This window comes from Lynx rufus, unplaced genomic scaffold (genome assembly GCF_022079265.1).
Source record: "Lynx rufus isolate CCGP_SWC_20201006 ecotype Redwood Valley unplaced genomic scaffold, mLynRuf1.p SCAF_8, whole genome shotgun sequence".
In the NCBI taxonomy this organism is placed as follows: Eukaryota; Metazoa; Chordata; class Mammalia; order Carnivora; family Felidae; genus Lynx; species Lynx rufus.
Window position 1 is genome coordinate 22,211,214 of NW_025814896.1, and position 10,592 is coordinate 22,221,805.

General features: G+C 43.5%; 1 protein-coding gene across 1 annotated transcript in view; it reads right to left on the minus strand.

Moving 5' to 3' along the window:
- Window positions 1-10,192, minus strand: part of SRC (SRC proto-oncogene, non-receptor tyrosine kinase) — a 33,357-nt gene extending 23,165 nt beyond the window's left edge. The window contains exon 1 of the mRNA XM_047069256.1: window positions 10,150-10,192. The gene's annotated coding sequence lies outside the window, so the exon portion shown is untranslated. The remainder of the gene's footprint in view (window positions 1-10,149) is intronic.
- Window positions 10,193-10,592: the final 400 nt, after the last annotated feature.

Consider the following 10,592-nt stretch of genomic DNA (forward strand, 5'->3'; position numbering starts at 1 on the left):
CATCATGGGAATGTATGACTGTAAACAAAATTGGGCTCCATCTAGTGCCCTTGTCTAAGCTCCCTGCGGGCAGGACTGGGTCATATCCATCTGCACCTGCCCCGTGGCCAGGACAGACCTGGTACCTACTAATTGTTCTGGAAATATGTGCAGAACAGACAAAAGACTAAATGAGCATAGACATGGTTTGCATCCTGCTTTGTTCCTGTCACGTCATGTTGTGGAGACCAAGTGTCGTTCCCGGATATTCAAACACTCCCAGGGACTGGACCTTAGACAGGCCCTGCTCCAAGCAGTTTGCAAATATTCATTCATGAAATCCTCATGATAATCTAGAAGGCAGATACTAATAGTTTCCCTATTTTACCGAGGAAGAAACTGAGGCACAGAGAGATTGAGGAACTTATCTGAGGTCACACGGCGAGGGGGAAAGGGGACAGGGAACCACACTGGACAGGCAGGGATCAGGGGCTTGCTCATGGGGTCTACTGGGGGAACTCGTGGCCCTACCTCCTTGTCCTCGAGACCTCTCTCACGTGGAATAGTCAGATGCCCTTGGTGGATGGGGCACGAGCAGATAAGGCAGCTCCCTTCCCAGAGAAAGCCAGAGGTTTCTGGCTTCAACAAAGCAGAATGTGCTCAAGGAAGGACAGGCACATTTAGGGTGGGGTCTAGTCCCCTGCAGGGCTGCTGCCGGGGGCTACGTGACCTCGAGAGACACCACCCTCCCAGACCCCCGGGGCTCCTTTCTTGAGGCAGGATGCTGTCTCAGGGCCTTTTGGTTCTGGGGCCCAAACGCCAAGTCACCATGAGTTGCCCATTCGAGAGGAGCCAACCCCACATCTCTTCCGCCACTGGCACACTCTGAGATACAGATAGACCCCTGTGGGGCCAAGGGGAAGTGGCGAGGCCTCCGTACTGGGGGGTGCCTGAGGTTCCCAGAGGAAGGAGGCCCCTTTCCTCTGGGGAGCCACTCCTAACCTCAGCCTCCTGACCACAGTCTCCAGACTGAGGGCTTGTGCACGGGAGGTGCCGGGAAGCAGGCCTGCAATGCTTGCCCCTCTCCGCCCCAGCCCTTCATGCCCCAAGGGCCCCGGGCTGACTTGGCGTCTCCCCTCAAGGCTGTAGTCCCAGCCCCGTGTCACCTGTCACCGTCTCCGCTCTGGCTCTCCCACCTCCCCAAATCTTCCTCAAATGTATGCCTCCCCCAACCCTCTCTCCATTCCCTCAGCCAGGCACCAGTCTGCCTGGGCCTGGATGCAGGAGTCTGGCCCTCCGTGCACTCTCCTCCCTGTAGCCAGAGGCGTCCCTGTAAACCGCACAGACAGCGGGGGCCTCCTCTGCTTAGCACTCTCCGTGGAAAACCGGAAATGACCTACGTGCTCGTGAGAGAGGGGCTGGATAAAGAAACGATGGTCTGTTCATGGAGTGGACAGCCGTGCAGCTGATCAAACAGAACGAGAGCTCAGTGTGGCCTGAGGAGATGCGCTGTGAAGAGAGGAAGCTGCCAGCGCAGAACGTCCTCTGGGCCTCTCGCGACCTCAGTTTCCACAATTGGAAAATGAGGACAATAACACTACCGAAGTCGTGGGGTTAGCAGGAAGAGTAAATGAGCCTGTGCTCACCACGCACACATAGCACACGTATGTGCAATGATTTCTGTGAAGGAAACTAGCATGTGCGTAAGTGTGTCTATGAGAGCACGTGCTATAGAGCTGTAGAGAAAGTTCTGGAAGGATTCCAAATTCTTCACAGTGTTTCGTCCAAAAGATGTGGGATGGGGAGGGGAAAATCCCTTTTTTACTGTACGTATCTGCTGTATCACTTGACATTTAGAAATTACCTTGTCAAAAACTGTCTTTTAATGAGACTTAAAAAAAACAGCAACACTGAAGAGTTTCCCACCACTCCCCTCTGGATGAAGCCGAATCCCCTCTCCCATGGCCCCCCTGCTGGAGGGCACCACACTCTCCCCCCTCGCCCCTCCCCAGGCACACAGATGTTTACAACATCCAGAAGAGGCTGGGGAATAAACTGCGGTCTGGTCACGGCATACCCACCCCTTCATTCCCTACTCTGAAGGGCGTCACCTCCGCTACTGTCAGGGCAAAAGGAGGCCAGGGGATTAGGAGTTGAGAATGAGGAATCCAGGGGTGCCTGGGTGGCGCAGTCGGTTAAGCGTCCGACTTCAGCCAGGTCATGATCTCGCGGTCCGTGAGTTTGAGCCCCGCGTCAGGCTCTGGGCTGATGGCTCAGAGCCTGGAGCCTGTTTCCGATTCTGTCTCCCTCTCTCTCTGCCCCTCCCCCGTTCATGCTCTGTCTCTCTCTGTCCCAAAAATTAATAAAAAACGTTGAAAAAAAAATTAAAAAAAAAAAAAAGAATGAGGAATCCAGTCGGGCCTGGGTTCAAATCCTGCCTCTACTACTTACTAGCTACATCTTCTTGGGCAAGTCACATCGCCCCTCAGTTTCTTTAAAATGGGGATAATAATAAGCCTAACATCTGAGAATTAAAGAGAGAGCCCATGTGCCAGGCGCAGAATAAATGCTCAACAAACAGCACCCGATATTGTTCGCTGTCGTTGTTATCATTACCGGGGATGAGAGGAACAACGCGAGAGGAGGCGGCAATCAGGTGGCCAGGCCTTGAATGCCACACACAGCGCTGGGAACTTTACAGGCAGCGGATGCCCCGTCGTCCTGACAGCACAATGAAGTAGGGGCTCCAACGGTGCCCACTTGACAGGCAGAACCAAGGTTCAAAGAAGCTAAACCTTGCCCGAGGCCGTGCAGCAAGTGAGGGCACCGGGGTTGGCGTGCTCGAGGTCCAGGAGAGTGACATACGGCGTGCTGTGCGGGCAGCCCTCACCGCCCCAGGCGCACCTACCCCTCCACCACCTCCGCCTCCCTGACACAGAGGCAACACAGGGGTCAGAGGCCAACCTCTGATATCATCGCCCACAACTCTGGACGCTCCTGGGAAGCGGAAGCATCACAAAAATATAAGCCTGGAGCCAGAGCGCCAGGTTCAGATGCCGCCTTGCCGCGTCCTAGTCATGCAGCCTCAAGGGGGCCTCAGTCTACCCCTTCTCAAAAATGGGAATCCGCACAACTGTTCCCACACAGCTAGCCTCGTTGTGAGAAAACATGAGGTAATACTTAATAGTGCCTCGCAGATAGGAAGTGCTCAATAAACACCAGCTATCATCATCATTACTGCGGAAAACCTTTTTTAGATCCTTGCTATCTTTTGTAATCACTCCTCCAATGAGGCAAAGGCTTCCCAGATTCCTACTATGTGCCAAGCTCTGTGCACTGCCCTAGAGGGATTGTCTGGAGGAGTTCCTTAGGAGCCCAGGCCTAGAAAAGCCACTTCACGGGGAAAGAGTCCAGAAAAGACAAGTGTGTCCACGAGTTAACCTTGCTCTGAGATCCTTGCCAATCCAATGAGCTAAGAACAAGAAATGGAAGTAATAAAGGGGAATTAGAAAAGAGAAGACAAGTATCATCATTTGCAGATGTTACCCGTGTAGATCTGGGAAATCCAAGAGAATCTGCTGCAAAACCACTAAACAAAAAGCAAATTCAGTGGAAGGAAATTAAAAGCTAATACCTCCAAATCCACAATGTATCTATATACCAACGGCGATCAGAAAATAAAATCAGGGTGCCTGGGTGGCTCAGTTGGTAGGCACCCAACTCTTGATCTCGGCTCAGGTCATGAACTCACAGTTTGTGAGATCGAGCCCCACATCGGGCTGTGTGCTGACAGCTCAGAGCCTGGAGCCTGCTTCAGATTCTGTGTCTCCCTCTCTCTCTGCCCCTCCCTAGCTTGCACTCTCTCTCTGTCTCTCTCAAAAATAAATAAACACTAAAAAAAAAATTTTTTTTAAACTGTATGATATCAGCACAAAAACAAACAAATCAATGGAACAGAAAATAGAGGGTCCAAAAATTGTTCCCAAACATACAGGGATTTAACACATAACAAAGGTGGCATTTCATGCCCGTATAAAAAAAGGTAGATTATTTTTAAGATAGAGCTGAGATCAATGACCTGCCGTCAGGAAACAAATTAAAGTCAGATTTCAAACCTACTCCATATGCCTATAAATCCCAGATCAATCAGATTTAAACCACTCAAAATAAAACCATGAATCTCTCAAACAGAAAGCAGAGAATAAATTTTCTAAACTCAGAACGAGAAAAACATTTCTTAACATGGCACAAAACCTAAAAATCATTTTTTTAAGTTTATTTATTTATTTTGAGAGAGAGAGAGACAGCACAAGTCGGAGACAGGCAGAGAGAGACAGAAGGAGGGAGGGAGGGGGAGGAAGAAAGAGAGAGAGAGAGAGAGAGAGAGAGAGAGAGAGAGAGAGAATTCCAAGCAGGCTCTGCACCACTGACACAAAGCCTGATACGGGGCTTTAACTCACAAACCATGAGATCATGACCTGAGCCAAGATCAAGAGTCGGCCACTCAACAAACTGAGCGACCCAGAGACCCCAAACCTAAAAGTCATTTTTAAAATGATAAATCTATCAGGGCACCTGGGTGGCTCAGTAGGTTAAGCATCTGACTTCACCTCAGGTCAGGGCGTCACAAGTTCATGGGTTCGAGCCCTATGTCGGGTTCTGTGCTGACAGCTCAGAGCCTGGAGCCTGCTTCGGATTCAGTGTCTCCCTCGCTCTCTGCCCGTCCCCCGCTTATGTGCGCTCTCACTCTCTCTCTCTCAAAAACAAGTAAACATTTAAAAAAATGATAAATCTATCTACATAAAAACCTACAATGTCTGCATGGCTCAATAAATATCATAAACAAATTCAAAAGGCAAATAACACACTAAGAAAAATATTTGTAACTCATATGATAGACAAGGGTTTACCCCTTAATACATAATGAGCTCCCACAAAATAAGAAAAATAACCACAGATAGTTTACAGCAAGCCAAACAGCTCTTCAACATATGACAAGATGTTCAGCCTCATTTTTAAGAGAAATGTAAATCAGGGACGCCTGTGTGGCTCAGTCAGTTGAGCATCTGACTCTTGATTTCAGCTCAGGTCATGATCTCATGCTTTGTGGGTTTGAGCCCCACACTGTCAGCACAGAGCCTGCCTGGGATTCTCTGTCTTCCTCTCTCTCTGCTCCTCCCCTGCTCACACTCTAAATTTCTCTCTCTCTCTCTCTCTCTCTCTCAAAATAAACAAACTTTTTAAAAAATATATATTAATGCAAATTAAAACTACACAAGCTCCCTGACCACAGCAGAATATACATTCTTTTCAAGTGCACAGAACATTCTCTGGGACAGACCATTTTCTAAGCCTCAATAAATTTAAGCGGAGTGAAATCATACAAACTACGTTTCCATTCACAATAGAATGAATTAAGAAATCAGTAACAGAAATTACAAATATGTAAAAATTAATACCTTCCTCAGTAACCAATGAGTCAAAGAAATCATCAAAACAATAGAAAATACTTTGAGGTGAATAAACATGATGACACCACATATCAAAATGTATGGGATGCAATAAAGTAGAACTTGAAGGGAGGTTTGTAAGTATAAATACCTATATTAAAAAAGAAGAAAAAAATAAATTAAAAAGAGGACAGGGATGTCTGGGTGGCTCAGAGAGTTGAGCATCCAATTCTTGATTTTGGCTCAGGTCATGATCCCAGGGTCATGGGATCAAGCCCCACATCAGCATGGAGCCTGTTTAAGACTCTCTCTCTCTCTCTCTCTCTCTCTCTCTCTCTCTCTCTCCCTTTGCCCCTCTCTCCTGCTTGTGTTCTTTCTCTCTCTCTCTCTCAAATTAAAAAAAAAAAAAAGACAGAAAATCTCAAGCCAATAACCTAACCTTCCACCTTAACACAACAGAAAAGAAAAGCAAACCCTAAAGCAAGTAAAAGAAAGGAAATAAAGATTAGGGCAGAAATTAAGGGCATAGAAAATAAAAACAACAGAGAAAATCAACAAAACCAAAAGTTGGTTCTTTGAAAAGATTGACAAAATTGACAAACCTTTAGCTAGACTGAACAAGAAAATCAGAGAGAAGACTCAAATGACTAAAAACAGGAATGAAAGAGAGGATAATACTACAGACCTTATAGAAATAAAGCAAGGTTATAAGGGGAAGCTATGAATAGTGCTATTCCAACAAATAACATAACTTGGATGAAATTGACAAAGTCCTTAAAAAAAACTAAAACTAATAAATAGAAAATTGGAATAAAGCTAAAACTAGGAAAAGGAGATTAAATTAGTAATTTAAAAACTTCTCACAAATACAGACCCAGACCCAGTTGGCTTCACTGGTGAATTCTATCAAACATTTAAAGAAGAATTAATACCAAGGATTCACTAGGAACACCACCCAACTCATTCTATGAAGCCAATATTACCCTAATACCAAAACCAGACAAAGACATCATTAAAAACCAAAAAAGGAGAAATCTACAGACTGCTATATCTTATGAATATAAGATACAAAAATCTTTAATAAAATACTAGCAAACTGGATTCGACAACATATAAAAAGAATTATACATCATGACCAAGTGAGATTTCCTCCAAGAATACGAGACTGGTTTAACTTCCTGAAAATCGACTAATACCATACCAATAGAATAAAGGACAAAAACCATACCATAACCTCAATAGATGCAGAAAAGGCATTTGACAAAATCCAATACCCTTTCATGACAAAAACCTCAACAAATTCCCTGGAAGGGAATCTGATAAAGGGCACCTATGAAAAATTCATATTCAACATCATACTTAATGGTGTTGAGTACTGATCAGGAATGAGATAAGGATGTCCACTCTTACAACTTCTCTTTAACATTGCACTGGAAGTTCCAGCCAGGGCAGTCGAGAAGAAGATGAAATAAAAGGCATCCAGATTGGAAAGGAAAAAGTAAAGCTCACCCTGTTTGCAGATGATATGATCTTGTATACAGAAATTCCTAAGGATTCCACTAAAAAATTATCAGAATTAATAAACAAATTCACCGAGGTTGCAAAGTACAAGATCAATATATAAAAAATAAATTATATTTGTATATGCTAATGAACAGTCCAAAAAGAAAATTAAGAAAACAATTTACAATATCAAAAGAATATTTAGGAATAAGAACAGCCAAAGAAGTGCAAAATTCAAAAATTATTGAAAGAAATGAAAGAAAATCTAAATAAATGGAAAGACATCCAATGTTCATGGATTGGAAGACTAAACATTGCTAAAATGGTAATATTCCCCAAACTGATCTACAGAGTCAACGTAATCCCTATCAAAATCCCAGCTATCTTCTTTGCAAAAATTGACAAATTGGTCCTAAAATTCATATGGAAAGTCAAGGGACCCAGAATAGCCAAAACAATCTTGAAAAAGAAAAACAAAGCTTGAGGGCTCATTCATTTCAATTTCAGAGCTTGTGGAAAAGTTCCAGTAATCAAGACACCATGGGGCTCCTGGCTGGCTTACTCAGTACAACATGGGACTCTTGATCTCAGGATGGTGAGTTCAAGCCCCACAGTGGAGGTAGAGATTACTTAAAAAAAAACTTTTTTTTTTTCTAAAAAGACACCATGGTACTGGCATAAGGACAGATGTATACATCAATGGGACTGAATTGAGGGACAGAAATAAACCCTCACATTTACAGTCAAAGGAGTTTGGACAAGCATATGCCAACACCACACAATAGAGATAAAACAGTCTTTTCAACAAATGTTACAGGAAAAACTGGATAGACACATGCAAAAGAAGGAAACTGGACACCTTCCTCAGACCCTACACTAAAAATTCAATTCAAATGGATTGAATTGAAAAACTCAATTCAAAATGGATCACGAGGGGAGCCTGGGTGGCTCAGTTAGTTAAATGCCAGACTTCAGCTCAGGTGATAATCTCATGGTTCATGGGTTCGAGCCCTGTGTTGGGCTCTTGCAAGCTCAGAGCCTGGAGCCTGCTTCGGATTCTTTGTCTCCCTCTCTCTCTGCCCCTACCCACCCACCCCCCCACCATCTCAAAAATAAATAAACATTAAAAAAATTTTTTTAATTAAAAAAATTAAAAATGGATTGCAAACCTAAATATGAAAGGTAAAACTGAAAAAATTCTTATAAGAAAATATAGGTATAAACTTTATGACCTTGGTTTCTTAGATATGACACCCAGGGCAGAAGCAACAAAAGAAAAAATGGATAAACTGGACATCATCAAAATTTAAAACCTTTGTGTCCAAAAGACATCATCAAGGAGATAAAAAGAATTCACAGAATGGGAAAAAATATTTGCAAACCATATAGATGATAAGAGATCTGCATCTAGAATATATAGAGAACTTCTATAACTCAACAACAAAAAGGCAAACAACCCAATTAAAAAATGGGCAAAGGATTTGAACGGATATTTCTCCAAAGAAGATCTACAAATGGCCAATAACTGCATGAAAAGATGCTCAATATCATTAATCATTAAGGACATGCAAATCAAAACTACAATGGGCCACCACTTCAAACCCATTAGGAAGGCCATAATTAAAAAGACAGACAACGGCAAGCTTTTGGCAAGGATGTGAAGAAATTGGAAACCTCACACACTGCTGCTAAGACTGTGCAATGGTGTCGCTGTTTTGGAAGACAGCCTGGCATTTCCTCAAAAGGTTAAACACAGAGTTACCATATGATCCAGAAGGTCTGCTCTTAGGTATATACCCAAAGAAGAGAAAACATTCACATGAAAACGTGTACATGAATATTCATAACAGCATTATTCATAATAGCCACAAAGTGAGAACAACCATATGTCCATCGGTTGATGAATGGACCAAAAAAAAAAAAAAAAAAAACGTGGTACTGTATCCAGACAATGGAGTATTATTTGGCAAGAAAAAGGAATGAAGTCCTGATAACATGTTATAACATGGAGGAATCTTGAAGACATGATGCTAAGTGAAAGAAGCCAGACATAAAAGACCATGTATTGTATGATTCCATTTATATAAAAGGTCTAGACTAGGCAAATCTATAGAAACAGGAAGATTTGTTGTTGTCTGGGGCTAGGGGAGAAACGTTTGAGGAGAGTGGGGAGTGACTAATGGGCACACAGTTTCTTTCTGGGGTAATAAAAATGTTCTAGGGGCACCTGCGTGGCTCAGTCAGTTAAGGGTCCAATTCTTGGTTTCAGTTTAGATCATGATCTCACACTTCATGAGTTTGAGCCCTGCGTCGGGCCCTGCACTGCCAGTGCAGAGCCTGTTTGGGATCCTCTCTCTCTCTCTCTCTCAAAAATGAATAAATAAACTTTAAAACAAGAAAAAAGAAAAAAGTTCTAAAATTCATTGTGGTAATAGTTACACAACTCTGTGAATATACTAAAAGCCATTAAATTGTACATTTTAAATGGGTGAATTGTTTGGTCTGTGAATTATATCTCAATAAAGCTGTGATATTAAAAAAAAAAAAGCAAACAAACACTAGCAGAGGCCACTGTTCAACTGTCGGATTGGCCAAGACCCTGAAATTCTATAGCAAAAATTCTATAGGTCAGCTATTCTGACCTATAGCAGGGTCAGAGGGTGTGGTGTGAGGGTGCATGATCATAACCTCTGGCAATCTCCATCAAAATTGCAACCCCACATGCTCCCCGGCCCTGCAGTTTGGGATTAATCCTAGAGGAACCCTCGCACATGAATATGAAGTGTATGATGGAGGATATTCATTGCAGAACTGTCTATAATAAGCAAAAGGCTGGAAACAACCAAAATACTCTTCGCCAATGAAATAAAGCATGGTCTCCATCCACACAGTGATTGCTAGAACACTATTCAACCATGAAAAAGAGAGCAGTAGCACAAATGATCCTCAAGGTACACGTGAAGAAAAAACAGGTGTGGAACAGGACATACCACATGTTACTATGTGTTTGTGTTTGTTTTCTAACATACATGCTTGTATACGTCTGCCTCTCCCTAAAAGGACACGCCAGAAACCCCTCCCAGTGCCTGCCTTGGGCAAGGAGATGTGGCTGCAAAGAGAGGCTTTACCCTGTCCTCCTTTGTACTGTTTGAATTATTTTTTGCTGTGTGTGTGTTAATGGTTTTCCTTTTGTTTTTAAGAAAAAACACAGTCTTACCTGGTTTCAAATCCTGGTGCGCTCTCTCTCATAGCTGGGAAAGTCACTTCACTTCTCTGAGCTTCTGTGATCTGCAAAGGGAGGGATAATAATAATGTCTACCTTCAAGGTTGTTGTGGAGGATGAAATAAGACAACCCTTGCGCAAGGCCCCCCCTGTGCCTGGTGCCTCCTCCTTGTTGTTTATGAATACGTTACTACGTACACGAGTTGGATGATAACAGGTCTCCATCCACATCTCTGAGCAGAGAGCCTCAGACCAAGTGTGCAGAGCACCAGCAACCCTCTCTGACTGGGAGAAGCCGGGAGAGGCAGCATCTGAGAAGGGACTTCAAGGATGAGGAATTCTACAAGCAGAGATGACTAGGGCCGGTGTTCCTGGCAAAGGGAGCCATTCACACAAAGACCAGGAAATAGGAGAGCCCTGGGTATTCACTCAATCGT